The sequence below is a fragment of the Macaca nemestrina genome, chromosome 2, assembly GCF_043159975.1.
Source record: "Macaca nemestrina isolate mMacNem1 chromosome 2, mMacNem.hap1, whole genome shotgun sequence".
NCBI classification, from domain to species: domain Eukaryota; kingdom Metazoa; phylum Chordata; class Mammalia; order Primates; family Cercopithecidae; genus Macaca; species Macaca nemestrina.
Window position 1 is genome coordinate 54862651 of NC_092126.1, and position 22326 is coordinate 54884976.

The 22326-nt window shown below is 39.5% G+C and overlaps 1 long non-coding RNA gene across 2 annotated transcripts in view; it reads right to left on the reverse strand.

Annotated features, from left to right (window-relative positions):
* The window catches only part of LOC105499025 (uncharacterized), a 98991-nt gene that overhangs the window by 26040 nt on the left and 50625 nt on the right, over positions 1–22326 (reverse strand). Inside the window, exon 4 of one of the 2 annotated variants that reach the window (XR_011619809.1) lies at positions 16912–22282. The exons of the other annotated variant lie outside the window; for it this stretch is intronic. This is a non-coding gene — a long non-coding RNA (uncharacterized lncRNA). Of the gene's footprint in view, positions 1–16911; positions 22283–22326 lie in introns of those variants that run through there. 2 annotated transcript variants of the gene reach the window in all.

Consider the following 22326-nt stretch of genomic DNA (forward strand, 5'->3'; position numbering starts at 1 on the left):
GGACCAGGGTACTTATCCACCATACCCATCCCCCATAGAGAGTTTCCTCTGAGGCATTAAAGATCTGGCAATTCTGAGCTTCCCTGCATGAGAGCTGAGCAAGCCCCTAAACAATAGCCAGATAAAGTTCTCAGACCAACTAGCATAGATATCCAAGTGCCTACGGTGGGAAGTTATAAGCATTCTGGAAATTTACCACCTCCACTGCAGATAAAATCAGAGGTAGGCCAAAGGACAATGTGGCAGGACATTAATGATGTCTGATACAATATCTGAAGCCAGACAGCTAAGATTCCTGTGAGAACAAGGACATATTGTTTAACCTCTCTCTGTCTGTTTCCTCTACTTGTGAAGTGAAGATAATTATAGTAACCACCTCCTTATAGACTTTTTTGTTTGTTTGTTTGTTTGTTTGTTTGTTTTGAGACGGAGTTTTGCTCTGTCGCCCAGGCTGGAGTGCAGTGGTAAGATCTTGGCTCACCGCAAGCTCCGCTTCCTGGGTTCACAGCATTCTCCTGCCTCAGTCTCCCGAGTAGCTGGGACTACAGACGCCCACCACCACCACGCCCAGCTAATTTTTATATTTTTAGTAGAGACGGGATTTCACTGTGTTAGCCAGGATGGTCTCGATCTCCTGACCTCATGATCTGCCCGTCTCGTCCTCCGAAGTACTGGGATTACAGGCATGAGCCACCGTGCCTGGCCTAGGCTTGTTTTATTATATATTAAAAGAGTTATTATGTATAGCAATTAGAATAGTGCTTATCACATTGTAAGCATTATTTAAATATTAGATTATTATCTGAGGTCAGAGCTCAATATATTTATTAAGCCTAAAGCCATAATAAACAGATTTACTGTTGAATCCTCAGTGCTTATCACAACCAGTATCCTCAAAGGGCTACCGAGAAGAATGGTTTAAGATTGTCCAAAGATGAAGTTTACTATGGGGACAGTGATTGAATTTGATTCATGAATGGCCTACGGTATAATTTAAAAGAGTTTCACCAGCCTATTTTCTTGGGTAACTAACTTCCACATTTTCTTAGGTAATTTTCACATTTCATAGAAAGCTTAGCAATAAAAATTAACAGAGTTTATTAGTAAGTAGAAGAACATCAAGGACTTTGGCAGTTAGTTTTTAAAGAAGCCATAAGTGCCAAGAGATTGTGCTAGCAGTTAAAAATAGTGTCATTTGGGGCAGGACACAGTGGCTCATGTCTATAATCCCAGTTCTTGGAGGCCAAGTTGGGAGGATTGCTTGATGGCAGGAGTTGGAGACCAGCCTGAACAACAGAGTGAGATTCTGTCTGTATAAAAAAATTTTAAAAATTAACCAGGCATGGGGGGCGGAGCAAGATGGCCGAATAGGAACAGCTCCAGTCTCCAACTCCCAGCGCGAGCCACACAGAAGACCGGTGATTTCTGCATTTTCAACTGAGGTACTGGGTTCATCTCACTGGGGAGTGCCGGACGATCGGTGCTGGTCAGCTGCTGCAGCCCAACCAGCGAGAGCTGAAGCAGGGCGAGGCATTGCCTCACCTGGGAAGTGCAAGGGGGAAAGGAATCCCTTTTCCTAGCCAGGGGAACTGAGACACACAACACCTGGAAAATCGGTAACTCCCACCCCAATACTGCGCTTTAAGCAAACAGGCACATCAGGAGATCATATCCCACACCTGGCCGGGAGGGTCCCACACCCACGGAGCCTCCCTCATTGCTAGCACAGCAGTCTGTGATCTACCCGCAATGCAGCAGCGAGGCTGGGAGAGGGGCGCCCGCCATTGCTGAGGCTTAAGTAGGTAAACAAAGCCGCTGGGAAGCTCGAAGTGGGTGGAGCTCACAGCAGCTCAAGGAAACCTGCCTGTCTCTGTAGACTCCACCTCTGGGGGCAGGGCAATAACAAACGCAGCCAAAACCGCTGCAGATGCAAACGACTCTGTCTGACAGCTTTGAAGAGAGCAGTGGATCTCCCAACACGGAGGTTGAGATCTGAGAAGGGACAGACTCCCTGCTCAAGTGGGTCCCTGACCCCTGAGTAGCCTAACTGGGAGACATCCCCCACTAGGGGCAGTCTGACACCCCACACCTCACAGGGTGGAGTACACCCCTGAGAGGAAGCTTCCAAAGCAAGAATCAGACAGGTACACTCGCTGTTCAGAAATATTCTATCTTCTGCAGCCTCTGCTGCTGATACCCAGGCAAACAGGGTCTGGAGTGGACCTCAAGCAATCTCCAACAGACCTACAGCTGAGGGTCCTGACTGTTAGAAGGAAAACTATCAAACAGGAAGGACACCTACACCAAAACCCCATCAGTACATCACCATCATCAAAGACCAGAGGCAGATAAAACCACAAAGATGGGGAAAAAGCAGGGCAGAAAAGCTGGAAATTCAAAAAATCAGAGCACATCTCCCCCGGCAAAGGAGCGCAGCTCATCGCCAGCAACGGATCAAAGCTGGACGGAGAATGACTTTGACGAGATGAGAGAAGAAGGCTTCAGTCCATCAAATTTCTCAGAGCTACAGGAGGAATTACATACCCAGCGCAAAGAAACTAAAAATCTTGAAAAAAAAGTGGAAGAATTGATGGCTAGAGTAATTAATGCAGAGAAGGTCATAAACGAAATGAAAGAGATGAAAACCATGACACGAGAAATACGTGACAAATGCACAAGCTTCAGTAACCGACTCGATCAACTGGAAGAAAGAGTATCAGCGATTGAGGATCAAATGAATGAAATGAAGCGAGAAGAGAAACCAAAAGAAAAAAGAAGAAAAAGAAATGAACAAAGCCTGCAAGAAGTATGGGATTATGTAAAAAGACCAAATCTACGTCTGATTGGTGTGCCTGAAAGTGAGGGGGAAAATGGAACCAAGTTGGAAAACACTCTTCAGGATATCATCCAGGAGAACTTCCCCAACCTAGTAGGGCAGGCCAACATTCAAATCCAGGAAATACAGAGAATGCCACAAAGATACTCCTCGAGAAGAGCAACTCCAAGACACATAATTGCCAGATTCACCAAAGTTGAAATGAAGGAAAAAATCTTAAGGGCAGCCAGAGAGAAAGGTCGGGTTACCCACAAAGGGAAGCCCATCAGACTAACAGCAGATCTCTCGGCAGAAACTCTCCAAGCCAGAAGAGAGTGGGGGCCAATATTCAACATTCTTAAAGAAAAGAATTTTCAACCCAGAATTTCATATCCAGCCAAACTAAGTTTCATCATTGAAGGAGAAATAAAATCCTTTACAGACAAGCAAATGCTTAGAGATTTTGTCACCACTAGACCTGCCTTACAAGAGACCCTGAAGGAAGCACTAAACATGGAAAGGAACAACCGGTACCAGCCATTGCAAAAACATGCCAAAATGTAAAGACCATCGAGGCTAGGAAGAAACTGCATCAACTAACGAGCAAAATAACCAGTTAATATCATAATGGCAGGATCAAGTTCACACATAACAATCTTAACCTTAAATGTAAATGGACTAAATGCTCCAATTAAAAGACACAGACTGGCAAACTGGATAAAGAGTCAAGACCCATCAGTCTGCTGTATTCAGGAGACCCATCTCACACGCAGAGACATACCTAGGCTCAAAATAAAGGGATGGAGGAAGATTTACCAAGCAAATGGAGAACAAAAAAAAGCAGGGGTTGCAATACTAGTCTCTGATAAAACAGACTTTAAACCATCAAAGATCAAAAGAGACAAAGAAGGCCATTACATAATGGTAAAGGGATCAATTCAACAGGAAGAGCTAACTATCCTAAATATATATGCACCCAATACAGGAGCACCCAGATTCATAAAGCAAGTCCTTAGAGACTTACAAAGATACTTAGACTCCCATACAATAATAATGGGAGACTTCAACACTCCACTGTCAACATTAGACAGATCAACGAGACAGAAAGTTAACAAGGATATCCAGGAATTGAACTCATCTCTGCAGCAAGCAGACCTAATAGACATCTATAGAACTCTCCACCCCAAATAAACAGAATATACATTCTTCTCAGCACCACATCGTACTTACTCCAAAATCGACCACGTAATTGGAAGTAAAGCACTCCTCAGCAAATGTACAAGAACAGAAATTATAACAAACTGTCTCTCAGACCACAGTGCAATCAAACTAGAACTCAGGACTAAGAAACTCAATCAAAACCGCTCAACTACATGGAAACTGAACAACCTGCTCCTGAATGACTACTGGGTACATCACGAAATGAAGGCAGAAATAAAGATGTTCTTTGAAACCAATGAGAACAAAGATACAACATACCAGAATCTCTGGGACACATTTAAAGCAGTGTGTAGAGGGAAATTTATAGCACTAAATGCCCACAAGAGAAAGCAGGAAAGATCTAAAATTGACACTCTAACATCGCAATTAAAAGAACTAGAGAAGGAAGAGCAAACACATTCGAAAGCTAGCAGAAAGCAAGAAATAACTAAGATCAGAGCAGAACTGAAGGAGATAGAGACACAAAAAACTCTCCAAAAAATCAATGAATCCAGGAGTTGGTTTTTTGAAAAGATCAACAAAATTGACAGACCACTAGCAAGACTAATAAAGAAGAAAAGAGAGAAGAATCAAATCGACGCAATTAAAAATGATAAAGGGGATATCACCACCGACCCCACAGAAATACAAACTACCATCAGAGAATACTATAAACACCTCTACGCAAATAAACTGGAAAATCTAGAAGAAATGGATAATTTCCTGGACACTTACACTCTTCCAAGACTAAACCAGGAAGAAGTTGAATCCCTGAATAGACCAATAGCAGGCTCTGAAATTGAGGCAATAATTAATAGCCTACCAACCAAAAAAAGTCCAGGACCAGATGGATTCACAGCTGAATTCTACCAGAGGTACAAGGAGGAGTTGGTACCATTCCTTCTGAAACTATTCCAATCAATAGAAAAAGAGGGAATCCTCCCTAACTCATTTTATGAGGCCAACATCATCCTGATACCAAAGCCTGGCAGAGACACAACAAAAAAAGAGAATTTTAGACCAATATCCCTGATGAACATCGATGCAAAAATCCTCAATAAAATACTGGCAAACCGGATTCAGCAACACATCAAAAAGCTTATCCACCATGATCAAGTGGGCTTCATCCCTGGGATGCAAGGCTGGTTCAACATTCGCAAATCAATAAACATAATCCAGCATATAAACAGAACGACAAAGACAAGAACCACAAGATTATCTCAATAGATGCAGAAAAGGCTTTTGACAAAATTCAACAGCCCTTCATGCTAAAAATGCTCAATAAATTCGGTATTGATGGAACGTACCTCAAAATCATAAGAGCTATTTATGACAAACTCACAGCCAATATCATACTGAATGGGTAAAAACTGGAAACATTCCCTTTGAAAACTGGCACAAGACAGGGATGCCCTCTCTCACCACTCCTATTCAACATAGTGTTGGAAGTTCTGGCTAGGGCAATTAGGCAAGAGAAAGAAATCAAGGGTATTCAGTTAGGAAAAGAAGAAGTCAAATTGTCCCTGTTTGCAGATGACATGATTGTATATTTAGAAAACCCCATTGTCTCAGCCCAAAATCTCCTTAAGCTGATAAGCAACTTCAGCAAAGTCTCAGGATACAAAATTAATGTGCAAAAATCACAAGCATTCTTATACACCAGTAACAGACAAACAGAGAGCCAAATCAGGAATGAACTTCCATTCACAATTGCTTCAAAGAGAATAAAATACCTAGGAATCCAACTTACAAGGGATGTAAAGGACCTCTTCAAGGAGAACTACAAACCACTGCTCAGTGAAATCAAAGAGTACACAAACAAATGGAAGAACATACCATGCTCATGGATAGGAAGAATCAATATCGTGAAAATGGCCATGCTGCCCAAGGTAATTTATAGATTCAATGCCATCCCCATCAAGCTACCAATGAGTTTCTTCACAGAATTGGAAAAAACTGCTTTAAAGTTCATATGGAACCAAAAAAGAGCCCGCATCTCCAAGACAATCCTAAGTCAAAAGAACAAAGCTGGAGGCATCACGCTACCTGACTTCAAACTATACTACAAGGCTACAGTCACCAAAACAGCATGGTACTGGTACCAAAACAGAGATATAGACCAATGGAACAGAACAGAGTCCTCAGAAATAATACCACACATCTACAGCCATCTGATCTTTGACAAACCTGAGATAAACAAGAAATGGGGAAAGGATTCCCTATTTAATAAATGGTACTGGGAAAATTGGCTAGCCATAAGTAGAAAGCTGAAACTGGATCCTTTCCTTACTCCTTATACGAAAATTAATTCAAGATGGATTAGAGACTTAAATGTTAGACCTAATACCATAAAAATCCTAGAGGAAAACCTAGGTAGTACCATTCAGGACATAGGCATGGGCAAAGACTTCATGTCTAAAACACCAAAAGCAACGGCAGCAAAAGCCAAAATTGACAAATGGGATCTCATTAAACTAAAGAGCTTCTGCACAGCAAAAGAAACTACCATCAGAGTGAACAGGCAACCTACAGAATGGGAGAAAATTTTTGCAATCTACTCATCTGACAAAGGGCTAATATCCAGAACCTACAAAGAACTCAAACAAATTTACAAGAAAAAAACAAACAACCCCATCAAAAAGTGGGCAAAGTATATGAACAGACATTTCTCAAAAGAAGACATTCATACAGCCAACAGACACATGAAAAAATGCTCATCATCACTGGCCATCAGAGAAATGCAAAACAAAACCACAATGAGATACCATCTCACACCAGTTAGAATGGCGATCATTAAAAAGTCAGGAAACAACAGGTGCTGGAGAGGATGTGGAGAAATAGGAACGCTTTTACACTGTTGGTGGGATTGTAAACTAGTTCAACCATTATGGAAAACAGTATGGAGATTCCTCAAGGATCTAGAACTAGATGTACCATATGACCCAGCCATCCCATTACTGGGTATATACCCAAAGGATTATAAATCATGCTGCTATAAAGACACATGCACACGTATGTTTATTGCAGCACTATTCACAATAGCAAAGACTTGGAATCAACCCAAATGTCCATCAGTGACAGATTGGATTAAGAAAATGTGGCACATATACACCATGGAATACTATGCAGCCATAAAAAAGGATGAGTTTGTGTCCTTTGTAGGGACATGGATGCAGCTGGAAACCATCATTGTTAGCAAACTATCACAAGAACAGAAAACCAAACACCGCATATTCTCACTCATAGGTGGGAACTGAACAATGAGATCACTTGGACTCAGGAAGGGGAACATCACACACCGGGGCCTATCATGGAGAGGGGGGAGGGGGGAGGGATTGCATTGGGAGTTATACCTGATGTAAATGACGAGTTGATGGGTGCAGCACACCAACATGGCACAAGTATACATATGTAACAAACCTGCACGTTATGCACATGTACCCTACAACTTAAAGTATAATAATAATTAATTAATTAATTAATTAATTTAAAAAAATTAACCAGGCATGCTGGTATGCACCTGTAGTCCTACTTACTTGGGAGGCTAAGGCAGGAAGACCGCTTGAGCCCAGGAGTCCGAGGTTACAGTAAGCTATGATCACTATGGCACTCCAGCCAGCATGACAGAATGAGACTCTGTCTCTAATACATTAAATTTTTTTAAAATGGTGTCCTTTGAAATCAAGAATTGAGGCTGAATTTGAAGATCTTCAGAATACTCCCCAGATAACTTAAATGTAAAGAAAGACCAGGGAACTTTTGCTATGCCTATGGGAAAGTTAGAGTACTAGGAATAAGAAATGAGAGAAGGAAAAGTCAGTACTCCACACCAGGCAATTAGAGCCATCAATGAACCACAGAGACAAGAATACACTGAAATGAGAAGGGGAATAAATTGAATGTTTATTGAATGTATGTCTCAAAGCCTTGCATTTAGAGTTACAGAATCACTTTTACTTAATCCTTACAATAATGTATTGAATAACGATTATTAACCACTAAGTCATGAAAGTCAATCTCACTCCAAAATCCATTCTTTTATCAGACAATGTAAAGAGAGGGAAGGTATCATAAAGTCCCTAAATCATGAGCTGTGTACTACATCCAGACTATTAGGGCAAACCCTTGAAGAATCTGCAAAACAGGACAAGAAAGATCTAACTCCAGGGCTGCCAACTCTAGTAATTTCAATTGTTTGAAGCAAGGAAGGAAATATCAATTGCCTTAGTCCCTCTATAAATGACATAAGACTTTATAGCATTCCACAAGACAGAGAAAATAATATTATCCAACCAGATTACCACATAGATTTCATGTTCCAGAAACCCATTATGAGATGTCCTGCCAAGTGACAAAATTAGAACTCAGGTTCTCAAAGAAAGATGAGATGGTGAAAACTTTGAAACTATGACTAATTTCAAAGAAAATAATGATGAAGATAATATACTCCACATTGGCTTGGTTTGGTTTTATATTTAACTTACTTCAACAAAATATCAGGCTTGAACCACAAAGGAAACCTTAATTTTTAAATTTAAGTAGACTGCATAATATGGGCAAGCATCTTGGCTTTTTACTTTGTTTTATTTTGCTTTTGCTTTTCAGTCAAAGGTATGCCGCTGACATTTACAAATAAATTTACAAATAAATTTACAAATACACATCTTTGACTGATGTGTTTGATTATTTAGAACTACAAAGGTAATTGTTTACTTTGTTTACACTTTTTATTGTTACTGAGGTTTTTTTTAAATTTAATTTTACTATTTTCCATCAGTGGGAAAAACATACACATAAATAAGTGAAATCAAGGTCTAAACATCTCTGGTAAAATATCTTCAAAGATGCTAGAGTAGAGTGAAGCTCCTGTGTTTTGTGTTTAACTGTATCCAATAGCAAAATGGATGATCTCAACAAGCACAAAGTATAAAAGGGAAATAATTTCCTTTCATACACTACCTCTGGGAAATTTCTGTGGATGGTTTGTGTGTATGTTTTAATTTGGCAATAAATATCCTGTTGGCATAATTCTCATCATCTGAATTCACTTTGCAGAGGGCCTAGCCCAACCTAATAAATATAGTGAATTTATTTTAAAAAATAGTATTACCTGGGTTTCTATTAACAACAACAACAAAAGGTATATTGAGTTGAACTATATAAAATCACTGATATTGAGCTACTTTTGTTTCAAAATTACATTTTCATATGCTTCAGCCTAACATACTCCCGGTACTTTTACTGGTATAAGAATACATGATGGCCAGGTGCGGCGGCTCATAGCTGTAATCCCAGCACTTTGGGAGGCCGAGGCGGGTGGATCATTTGAAGTCAGGAGTTCAGGATCAGTCCGGCCAACATGGTGAAACCTCATCTCTACTAAAAATACAAAAAGTAGTTGGGCAGTGGTGGCTCACGCCATAATCCCAGCTACTTGGGAGGGTGAGGAAGGGGAATCACTTGAACCTGGGAGGCAGAGGTTGTAGTGAGCTGAGATCACACCACCGCACTCCAGTCGGGGCAACAGAGCAAGACACTGTCTCAAAACACACACACACACACACACACACACACATAAATGATGCCCCCATTAACATCTCTACAACCCTTTAAGACTTTGAAGTATATTCTTGATTATAAAAGATAAAACACAAATATAATATGAGATACCATTATCTAAATTTTTTGGACACAGTAATGATATTATTATGAATATTCCTCACATTTGGAGGAGTCGTTATGGGGTAAGGATAGGTTTAAAAAAACAACTAGTTTGTCCTATAAAGTCATTACATTTTTATATTTTTATCCTTTGATTTACCATTGTTTGTACTTTGTGATAAACTTCTATAGAATTATCTAGCATAGAAATTAGCTGATGATTGGCCGAATTCATCAATTCAGACCAGTCATTTTCCATCAGTATTCATCCCGAGAAGGGTTAAATTCAGTTTCTTAATTTGACCATCCATATCAGTTCTATAATCTTTACCAACAATACCGTTGTTATATTCATAGTACGGCAGTAGATGTAACTTGTGAAATAAGAGTCAAAAGATACTGGCTCATTACAAGAGTTTCACTCAGTCATTAACAATTAGTCTAGTCCACCATCATATTGTAGGACCGAAGTGACACAGTGACGCCACTCAGGTTTGCAGGCTTCCATTCAACCTTGCTAGGTTCCAAAAGCAATTTTACCATCATCTGGTACAATCGAGCTAATAGACAGTATCAATTCTTTTACTGAACCTCCCTCAAGGTAGTAATGTAATATTTGATTTATCTCATTGCAAAATATATCCACTCATTCCCTTACTCAGCTACTGTTACTCCCTGGCTCTATTAATTGTTTAGTTTTGTCCAAACTTTTTCACTTTCAGAAGAGACATGAGATTTGGCCACCATGCAGGTCCATATTGCTAACAGCAATAGTAGTCTAGCAAATGTTTCCCCCATCACAGCCCCCTACCATCCACTCTTATTTATTTAGGGTGAAATTACATAGTTACATAACTAGTGGGTTATCGCAAACACTAGGCAATACAGCTACATTTTTTACTGACCTTAATTTTGCCTAGTAGGGTAAAGGTACGGCCCACCCCATTAGGGCCTTAGGAATTCTGACATAAAGGCTTAAAGGTAGAGTTACTGTTTTTTGTTTAGGGATCTTTCCCACTTCTGGCACTCACAGTCACAGGTCTGTATCAGGTAAGAAAAAGGAAAGTTGGGGTAATGGTGGGGAGGTGGGGGTGGGATCGGAAATAGTGTAGTCACACCAGCATCCTCTCTCATATCTTTCTCACCAGATTCCCCAGAAAAGTATAATTTGTCTAGTGGAAACCCTCTCTTGGAGCACCTCATGTTGAGTGTGAAAACACATTCATGAAGATGTGTAAACCAACCTCTCTTGCTTTTACCCACCCCATTTTAGACAACACATTGTCCAACTGCCCATTCTAATTCCCTATTAAACTGCTACTCAGAAAATTCTATCTCTTGACCTATTGTTGGACATTATGAGCTGTAAAATGTGTTCCTTGGTCTGAAGAAATGTAACTTAGCAGTCCAAATTGGCGCAGTATCTTCTGTTCCAGTCCTTTTATAGTATTTTGAGCATTTGCACCCACCACTAAGTATGCAAAGCCTAGCCAGAGTGTCTATTCCTGTCAGGACTCTTTTGGAGTCTCCAGGGGCTACCGGCATCAGTCCTACTTGCCAGCTATGTGCAGGGCCTTCTCCCTGGGGACTCTGGCCCATAGCTGTTAGCAGTCTCTGTCTTTCTTGTTGGCAGACTGGTCAGTTCTTATGTCAATTTCTTCCTCAGAGTGTGTAAAAGGAATATGTCTAAGATTTGGCGGACCTCTGCATTGCTGCAGCCCCTGCTGTCCACACGTTTCATGGATCCAGGTGGCCTCCTCGAGCAAGTATATCTAGGATATCTATTTGCCAGTTCCAAACACCTTCTGATCCTGGCGGGGTCTTCTGATTAGCATCGATATATCCCACTATAACACACCCCTCAAATTCCCATGGTGATTTCCTTAGGGCTATGCTCCATATGTGTATCCCTTTAATAGGCTAGTTTTCTATTGCCTCTATGCCTAACTATATGGCCAGGATATTGGCCATCACATATGACTCAGTAAAAACTCAAATATAGAGACAAATAGCTTGCAATTCTGCCTGCTGGCCTGTTATTTTTACCTCTTTCAACTAGAATATCAGGCTTCCATATAAAGTGTTGTCCACTCACATTGGAACTGCCAACAATAAACCAAGGGGCTCTTTGTTGATCAATCAAGAGCTGTTAATAGGCACCACCTAAGTGGCAATAGGATTTGGCAGGTCTTCAGGTGGTTTCAAAGTCAGCTCTAGGGGGAAAGATATTTGTGGTACCTCCTTGAATTCCTCCACTAGCAGCATGTTCCCATATAAACCATTTTCATTTTATTATGGAATTTTTCTGAGCCTTGTCTTCTCCATCAGAATGTTTCTTTGATATCGGTAAAGACATATGGGTATTTCAGGTTGCAAGATTATTTCACACTTTTCAGACATAGGAGGCTTTAATTCAATTTCCCAGTTTGACCACCAGTATAGGGCTGTCTTAAATGGCACACAATAGCAAGCTAGTTGTCTCTCAATGAATATTTTTCAGGTCCAAAATCTCAGTGGTCATTACTAGGAGGCACTTGCAGGCTTTTGCCATAAGCCCCAGTCTGTGTTCCACACGGGCCTATTGTACTGAGAATGCATCCATACCAGCACTCCAGTTTCTGGTCTATATTTCAAATTAATCCATTTTCTGGGTTCCCAAAAACTTATTGTTCCTATTTGGTATGTCCAATCAATATAAGAAAATGGGCAGATTGACATACCTCCTGTTTTACAATAAGTAAGATAAATATCCCCCAGTGATACAGAATATCCATCTTTAATAATACATTCAGATAAAGGAGATGCAATTGCTCCACTTGCAGTCCATTCAAACATTTCAATTCTTATCTAACTTTTCATCTTTAGTTTGTTTATTTATTTATTTATTTTGAGACAGAGTCTTGCTCCATCACCCAGGTTGGAGTGCAGCAGCTCAATCTCTGCCCACTGCAACCTCTGCCTCCCAAGTTCAAGATATTCTCCTGTGTCAGCCTCACGAGTATCTGGGATCATGGGCGTGCACCATCATGAATGTTTTTTTTTTATTTTGTATTTTTAGTACAACCGGGGTTTTGCCATGTTGGCCAGGCTGGTCTCAAACTCTTGACCTCAAGTGGTCTGCCCACTTTCGCCTCCCAAAGTGTTGGAATGACATGAGTGAGCCACTGCGCCTGGCCTCCAAAATTCTTGAGTTGTTGTTGAGTTATAGAAATTCATAAATTCTGGATAATAATCCTATGTTAGATGTGATTTACAAATATTTTTTCCTATTCCGTGGTGAGTTGTCTTTTCATTCTCTTAATAGTGTCCTTTTTTTTTCCTTTTTCTTCTTCTTCTTTTTTTTTTTTTTATAGATAGAGACTTGCTTTATCACCCAGTCTGGAGTACAGTGGCACAATCTTGGCTCATTGCAACCTTGTCTCCCAGGTTCAAGTGATTCTCCTGCCTCAACTTCATGAGTAGCTGGCTTTATAGGTGTGCTACCATGCCAGGCTAATATTTTGTATTTTTAGTAGAGACGGAGTTTTGCCATGTTGGCCAGGCTGGTCTTGAACTCCTGATCTCAAGTGATCTACCCACCTCAGCCTCCCAAAGTTTTGGGATTACAGGCATGAGCCACTGCGCCTGGCCCCATCTTTAGTTTATTAACCATTGCATTGCTTTATCCTCCCAATCTAACTGTAGGCGGGGTTAGCACTTCAACAACAGGCTTTTGAACTATAGTACATGGAGCTTCTATGTCAAGGAATCCTAGACATGTTTCTTTTCTACCCCCTGGCCATTTTATTCATTTAGGTGCATATGGCCTTTGTTCCCCAGCTGGGGGTTGGGCTAAGGAATCCAGGCTTTCTCAATAGTCTTTAATCTTTCTTAGATTGTAGAACCATCATTCTAGGCAATTGAAGGTTAGGTTTCTCGTTGTCATTATTTTCTTGTGACTTTTTTTTTTTTTTTTTTTTTTGAGACGGAGTCTCGCTCTGTCGCCCAGGCTGGAGTGCAGTGGCCAGATCTCAGCTCACTGCAAGCTCCGCCTCCCGGGTTCCCGCCATTCTCCTGCCTCAGCCTCCCGAGTAGCTGGGACCACAGGCGCCGCCACCTCGCCCGGCTAATATTTTGTGTTTTTAGTAGAGACGGGGTTTCGCCGTGTTAGCCAGGATGGTCTCGATCTCCTGACCTTGTGATCCGCCCGTCTCGGCCTCCCAAAGTGCTGGGATTACAGGCTTGAGCCACCGCGCCCGGCCTCTTGTGACTTTTTATACTATTCCAAACTAGGGTGAACAAAGCAAATTTATTTATGGTCCTTCAATGTTGGAGACCAGCAGGGGTTCCCACTGGTCCACCCCACTTCCAAGAATGTTTCATTAAGACTTTTATCTTTATCCCATCAATGTCTGATTTATTCATCTAATTTCTTAATAACTATTTAAATATTTATTTTATTTCCTTTTTGTGTGTGTGTGTGTGTGTGTGTGCGTGTTTTTTTTTTTTTTTTTTTTTTTTTTTTTTTTTTTTTTTGAGACAGAGTCTAGCTCTATTACCCAGGCTGGAGTACAGTGGCACAATCTCCACTTACTGCAACCTCCACGTCCAGGGCTGAAGCGATTCTCTTGCCTCAGCTTCCCAATTAGCAGGGACTGCAGGCGCGTGCCACCACACCCGGCTAATTTTTGTATTTTTAGTAGAGTTGGGGTTTCACCATATTGGTCAGGCTGGTCTCAAACTCCTGACCTTAAGTGATCCACTCATCTTATCCTCCTAAAGGGCTGGGATTATAGGTCTGAGCCAGTAATCAGGCCTATTTAAAGATTCACCCATCATTTTAAACAAACTAACACAGGAACAGAAAACCAAACACCACATGTTCTCACTCATAAGTGGGAGCTGAACAATGAGAATACATGGACACAGGGAGGGGAACATCACACACAGGGGCCTGTCGGGGGGTTGGAGGCTAGGAGAGGGATAGCATTAGGAGAAACAGCTAATGTAGATGACGGGTTGATGGATGCAGCAAACCACCATGGCAAGTGTATACCTATGTAACAAACCTGCACATTCTGCACATGTATCCCAGAACTTAAAGTATAATTTAAAAAAAAAAAAAAAAGATTTCTACCTAGCTGGAATGAGTCCCTTGTCTCTTACCCCTTTGTTTTGCTCATTCTCTTAAAAATCATTCTGATCTTGTTTGTGATCTGTTGTTTCAGCATAATTATTTTACTTTGAAAGTAGCTCTGAGGTTATTGGCTGTAGGTTAGACCAGCCAGAATCTAAGCATGAGGATCTGCCCTAACATGTTCCTTCACTTTTATTTATATTTTTTCCTATTAGTAGGGGCTCTGCAGCCAGAGGCTGTAGTTTGGGCCAGCCAGAATCTAAGTTTGGCCTAGTGTTGGGACCCACTCCAAACATTCTCCCTTACTTTTGTTTTCACTATTACTGATAGTCATAACCAAGGGATGGTATAGTTGGCTTTTTTTCTACTTTGAATTTCCTTATGTATGCAGTGAACCAACTGTCTGGGAGTTGGAGCTATTATTTCAAAATTCCATTCATAAGTTTTATCTGCAATAATGAACTGAAGTACATCAGTAGTTTCATACCATAGCTGACCCTGTAGTCATCCAAGAAGCAAAAGTTTATTATCATTTGCCTTTTCATTCTTTCTCTTCCCAAACCACATATTTCAGTGACTCGGGATTATTCTAGTGAATCTCACTTCTTCTGACACCAAATATCTATAGTGAGCCAAACTTCAAGATTTGGGGACACAGTTCTCTAAACTGCCAATTGTATGTAAGACTTCTGACAGGAGTTTCCCAAAACCACCACCAGTTTTGATAATTTGCTAGAAGGACACATAGGACTCACTGAGAGCTATTATGCATACAGCTATGGTTTGAAACCGGAAAGGGATGTATTAAAATCAAACGAGGGAAGAGACACCCATAGAGCACAGTCTAGAGAGATCCAAACACAAGTCTTCCATTGCCCTGAGGAAACATTACCCTCCTGGTATAAATGTGTGACAATATGCTTAGAGAATTGACAACCCAGAAAGCCCACCTGTGCTTCAGTGCCCAGACTCTTTATTGGAGCTTCATGACTTGGGCATGATTGATGGATTAATTGGTTGCCCACATGGTTGCTCTCAGTCTCTATCCTCCTACTTCTCAGAGCTCAGGCTGATATCACATGGCCCAAGAGGCCCACCATGGGTCACCTCATTAGCCTAAGCTAACAGGTATGGTCAGAAGTATCCACCAGGAGTCACCTTGTTAGCACAAATTAGCAGATGTGGTTAACAAGGCTCTCATGAATAACAAAGACACTCCTATCACTGGGGATATTCCTAAGAGTTTAGAAATTATTTTCCAAGGGCCAGGGCCAGGACAAATTCTCTACTAAAAAATATACAATTTTAAAATAGATAATCTATTGAATTTCACCTTTGAAATTGTGTTTTTATGAAATTTTCACTTTTCTTTAGCCCTCTAGGGTACAAAAATATACAATTTTAAAATAGATAATCTATTGAATTTCACCTTTGAAATTGTGCTTTTATGAAATTTTTGCTTTTCTTTAGCTCTCTAGGGTACATGAATGCAGTTTCCAATTGGGTGTGAGACACACTGCTAGTTGACCATGCAGTATACGTTCAACCTTTCATCCTTATGAGCAGAAAAGAAAATGGAGAAATTAACACAGAAAAGAAAAATGCATAGAAAGAATAAACAAAGCCAAAAACATATTACTATTTTTTTGGGAAAACTATGGCAACTTTAACGAAGAAGAAAGAGAAGGAGAAGGAGGAGAAGGAAAGGGAGATCGAGGAGGTAGTGAGAAAGAGAGATAGGGAAGCTTAAATAATTAACTTTAACAATAAAAGAGACATAACAGATGCAGAATTTTTTAAAGATAATATAAAGGTGTTATGAAGAGTTTTATGCCAGTAAATTTGAAAACTTTCATAAATTGGTCTAATTCCTGGGAACTGAATTTAAAAAGAAAGAAAAAACACCATAGTCCCATAACCATTAAAGTGTTTGAATCCCTAGTGAAAAATCTGACAAAACAAAAACAAAACTAAAACAAATTCAGATATGGCTTTTCCAACAAGTTCTACCAAACACTTTAAAAAAAGAATGAAAGAAAGAAAACCTACAATCTTTTTTTTTTTTTTTTTGAGACGGAGTCTCGCTGTGTCACCCAGGCTGGAGTGCAGTGGGGCGATCTCGGCTCACTGCAAGCTCCGCCTCCCGGGTTTACGCCATTCTCCTGCCTCAGCCTCCGAGTAGCTGGGACTACAGGCGCCCGCCACCACGCCCGGCTAGTTTTTTGTATTTTTTAGTAGAGACGGGGTTTCACCATGTTAGCCAGGATGGTCTCGATCTCCTGACTTCGTGATCCACCCGCCTCGGCCTCCCAAAGTACTGGGATTACAGGCTTGAGCCACCGCGCCCGGCCTGAAAACCTACAATCTTAGACACGCTGTGTCAACGTATATAGAAAAGAAGGAAACATTTCAGTAAGGCCAGCCTGGGTTCAGGGAAACAGGAATTTAGCTCCACCTCCTGTGCAAGGGACAGTAAAAAATCTGTAGCTCATCTTTAATCTACCACAAAGCGGTTTTCTAAAGCATTGTTACAAGGAGGAGAGTGTTACTGGATCCCTTCACGTCTAAGAAAAGAGCAAAGTAGAAGTATGCTTATATACAGCAGTAGAAATTTAAACTCATGGTGTAATTTATTTTATTAATAATGGTGTTCTAAAATGAAATATTCAAACAAATGAAATGGCTAATATATAGCTTATGGAGGGTAAGGGGCCAAACCACACGTATATAGGAGGGAATTCACTCTCATTCTACACGTCTTAACTTGTACTCTCATCATAATGGATTCTTTCTGTGCTTTGCTATCTTTGCCTTTGCTAAGTTAGCAAATTCTTTTTGGGAAAAAATGTGTGCATTTCCACATAAGAATACTTTTTATGTAAGTCTTTAACATATTTACACAGATTTTTATTTTCTGTTTTAGACATTGTCTTACACACAATAGACATTCAGTATTTGTTGAAATTAATGAAAGAATAGAGAAACATGAAAGGGTCTGAGAAGACAATAATCTGCTTTGTAATTTATAAACAACAATTAGGTCAAATAATTATAATAATGATGACAAAGAACAATATCTGAGGTACACTCAAAACCTTATGAGGGTTATTTGCCAGTTTTCCTGTCTATTTCTACACCCCTTGATCTCTAGTGAATGTTTCTACTTACAACTACACATTGTAAGCTCCACCTGCTGTATATTGATCAACACTGTAAAAAATGAAGAGAGTCTTTTTGCTTCAAATTTGGTTTTTAGTTAATTATGTGATGTGTATATGATTTTTGTTACCTTTTCTGCATAGAAATCAGGAGAATCGAAAATATGATGATGGTGGAATTGTGGTATGACATTTTTACTGACTACTACTCATAAAAGTTTTATCTGTGAGCTCTATGGGTTGTTCCTGGCTTTTGAAAATTTACTTTGAGGAAGTGTTTTAGGAAATGAATTGTAAGTATACATGTATGCAATCTTATATATTTGCAACTGTCTAAAATGTTAGGATACTTTCCTTCCTCCTTGCAGTCTGGTATTCATCCATTCAAGACATTTTAATTGAACTCTTACAATATTCTTAATACTATCATAAGCCCTGAAGCTAAACTGTGACTAAAAATGTTGCCGGATAAAATATAAGATTCCCAGTTAAATTTGAATTTTAGATACACAGCATTTTGGTACTAAAAATTATTCTATATTTATCTGAAATTCAAATTTAGCTGAATGTCCTGTAATTTTTTATTGTATTTGCTTACTTGTTTGTGATAAATATGGCAGCCCTAGTGAAAATAAATATAGCCCCTGATGTATTCTAATTTACTCTCCAGTTGGCAAGGAAGGCACTAATCAAATAATCCTCCAGATAAGTGAAAACTTGCAACTGAGATAAGTATGGACAAGAATAAATTCAAAGCTGAAGAAGAAGAAAATAATTGGAAGAGAAACCTGGTCAGAAAGGGGACTTCAAAGGAGACTTCTCTGTGGAAGCGTCAATGGATCCCCAATACAGCCGGGAATGAAAGAGATGCTCTGGCACTTTTTCTTTAAATGACAGTTTTATATTCAACTTTAATGGTACAAGCAGTAGAAAGCCTAGCTGCTCCCAGAGATGCAGAAAACATTCAAAGCCTTGTTTCAGGACCCATCCACTGTCTTTCCCATTTGCCATCTGACTCATCATGAAGCCAGAGGCTGCAAGTTTTAGATGTATGCAAAAGTAGTACATTTCAATATTCAATTCCAATTAACGTGGATATTTTCTGGGGTCGGAGAAGGAAAGGTTATTTGTCCTATTAGGCCTCTGGCCTTTACACCTACCAGAAGTGAGAGGAACCATGCCTGTTTTTAAATAGCAGGGAAGACTTTTTCAGCACAGGCTGGTGGGAAAGATGCAAATCTATGTACGCACCTGGGAGTTGTCAGACAGGACTGTTGCAAGTGACTACACCCTGCAGTGCCTCTGGCAGGATTAGGGCTCTCAGACTTTCCCAGTGGCCCAGCTCATGATTCCTTCTTGCTTTCCAAGTTTCCATATGCATGCAATATTTAAAAATGGTCTTGGACAGTTTGTATTAATTACTCAGCTTTTGAATATGCTCATTGTTTATCATCATTATAATAACAGTCCTACCTCAGGTTTATATGTTTATGTCCATATATTTGAGTTTCCTTTAATTATCGTATTTATCTTTATGATGTCTGCAAAATAAAAGGGGAATGAGTGTTATTATACCAATTTTTATGGATGCAGGAACCTGAGCATAGTCTCTCTACATGAGTTGCCAAAGTCATTTTTCTGACACAATCCACAACTGGACTGACTGCTTACCTAGACTCTTAGCTTTGCCTGGAGCTGTATCAAGTTAGTTAGAAGTGCACAGTCCAAATTTATTGACTGAAAAAAAAATAATAAGGAACCTTGAAAAGATAGCACTGACTGGCCGCGGTGGCTCACACTTGTAATCCCAGCGCTTTGGGAGGCCAAAGTAGGCAGATAACAAGGTCAGGAGTTCGAGACCAGCCTGGCCAACACAGTGAAATCCCATCTCTACTAAAAATACAATAATTAGCTGGGCTTGGTGGTGGGTGCCTGTAATCCCAGCTACTCAGGAGGCTGAGACAGGAGAATTGCTTGAACCGGGGAGGCAGAGGTTGCAGTGAGCCGAGATCACACCATCACACTCCAGCCTGGGCAACAGGGTGAGACTCTGTCTCAAAAAAAAAAAAAAAAGAAAAAGAAAAAGGAAAGAAAAGATAGTACTAAATACAGATAAGTAAGTCACAAAATATGCAGCCAATTACATTAAACTCATCAAAAATAAACTGACACATAAAACTATTTTTTAAATCCCACCTATTAAATTGTAAAGTTATATGATTGTCATTATCATGGTAAACAGAATTATTATTAACTGTAACACTTTAGATCCCAAATGTGGCATATGCTCTCAATTTCACCAATAAATTACATGTATTAAAAATCTACAGGTGTGGAAATAAGCAGGTTTTTCCTCCAAAGATTATTAAGTATTTTTAATTAGAATAGAACAGTGTATACCTTCACATTAACCCATGCCTGAGGAGACAGAAAATGAAAAAGAGGTGTATCTTTAATATCTCAGCCTCTTTTTATAGCACTTTATTTCTGAATAACATTATTTTTTATAATTATATATATCATATTTTATGGTGGTTTAATTTATGTGCATTTGGCTTAGAACTGATGTACATATCAAATGTATAAAAGATCTATGGATTTCATAGTTATATAATGCTGCATTTTTTTAAGCAAAGGCTTTTTTTTTCTAGAATAATTTAGAAACAGTAATATATGTGGTCTTTCAAAAAAGCAAGATTTAATTTATTCCATTTTTTAAAGGCTAGGGAATTTCCTGCTTATTACTGGAAACTCTGCTATTGAAAGCCCCTCTTCGTATGTAGGTGTCTATCTTGTTTCTGAGGAAAATAAACAGGTAATTTCAAAAAAGAATGATTATTTGCAGGGCACTAAACGTCAAAAATGATTTTACGCTTTGTAAAACTACCTGTGTTCTTCAGTACTGCCCCAGACACTGGAGCAGAAGGAGCTCCAGGGCCGCCTCTGCAGTCAAAGCGACCCCACTTTTATCTGTACCAAGAAAGATTTCAAATAAAAAGTGTTCCCCTAAAAGAAGCACCATTAAAAGTTTCAGGGCAGAAGTATATCTCCCAGGTGCTATCAGATCACATGTGTGGCTTTTTCAATCTGTTCTGAGATAGGCCTACCAGACTTTGAAATTACTTCAAACTTGAGGATCCTTTTGATAATGAACACATCTGTGATTTATGAGAATGTGGTTGTACTTCAGATGGACTGTGATTTTTTTAAAAGCATAGTGTAGCGCTACTACCCACCATCTCTGCAGATTTTACAGAATTATCTGTGCCAGGATGCGGAAGATGCAGAGCACCTCAGCCCTAACTTTGTGACCAGCTAAAAGGGTTCCAGAAACTTTACATAAGCAATTCCAGTCAATCCTTACTGTTATCCTGTAACATATTTTGTTAATAATCCTATTACTGTTTTCAGACCCTTCTAGAATTAAGCCACTTCTGTGACTGGATGGTCGTGGAATCTGTGATATTTAACACTACCTCTCTCTCCCTACCACTTAAACTCATTGCAGAGAACAGAGAAAGTGACTCAATTCTGAATAATTAGCTCTTTATAAGATATGCTGTCACTTAGGAAGAATAATATTTTAGATGTTTTTACGAATTCATAAGACATTTCTAATAGGCAGCATTGGGGTAATATGCTTACTAAGTTCCAGTTTTGTTTGACCTGCCAGAAGTAAATTGTTCCTGTAAAGTTTTAATAATCCATGACATGTAATTCAGGATTTTTTCTAAAGGTTGTCATTATTAGCACTTATATAAATCCAGAAAACATTTTAATATAAGTTAAGAGCCATTAGGACCTAGGAGGAAAAATGACTCTTAGGGCATTCCTGACATTCAGTGAGGATATTTTGAAACAATAATTCCTCAAGACTAAAAGGCAGAACCCACTGCAGCCCAATGCTGTGATGTCTACAAAAATTCTTTTCATTAGTTCTTCAGATCACAACAGAAGAGGTCTTTCTCACACACAGACATCTACTCAGCTTGCTTAGCTTTTGATCTCCTTTCTTCAATTCAGATAGATTTTGTAGGAACTTGCCGTGTGTCACACTTTACCTTATAAACAGTAATGTATCTATGGAACAATTCCAAAGAAACTATGAGAACATGTGAAATAGACTAGAGTTTATTTCAAGAAAGGTGCTCTGTAATTATGAAGTATTATGATACGTTGTATGCTATAAACATTTGAACACATTCTGAAGTTGCAGATGTTCATATCTTTGGAGTACGAGGCTGCCACACTCACCTTTATAACTTATAAAAATCCTGTAGATGTTTACTCTATTCCATTGACTATTATCTTCATTGAAGGTGTGTTTTCAGTCTGAGAATAAAATAAAGATGACAAACCACACATTTCCATTTTAC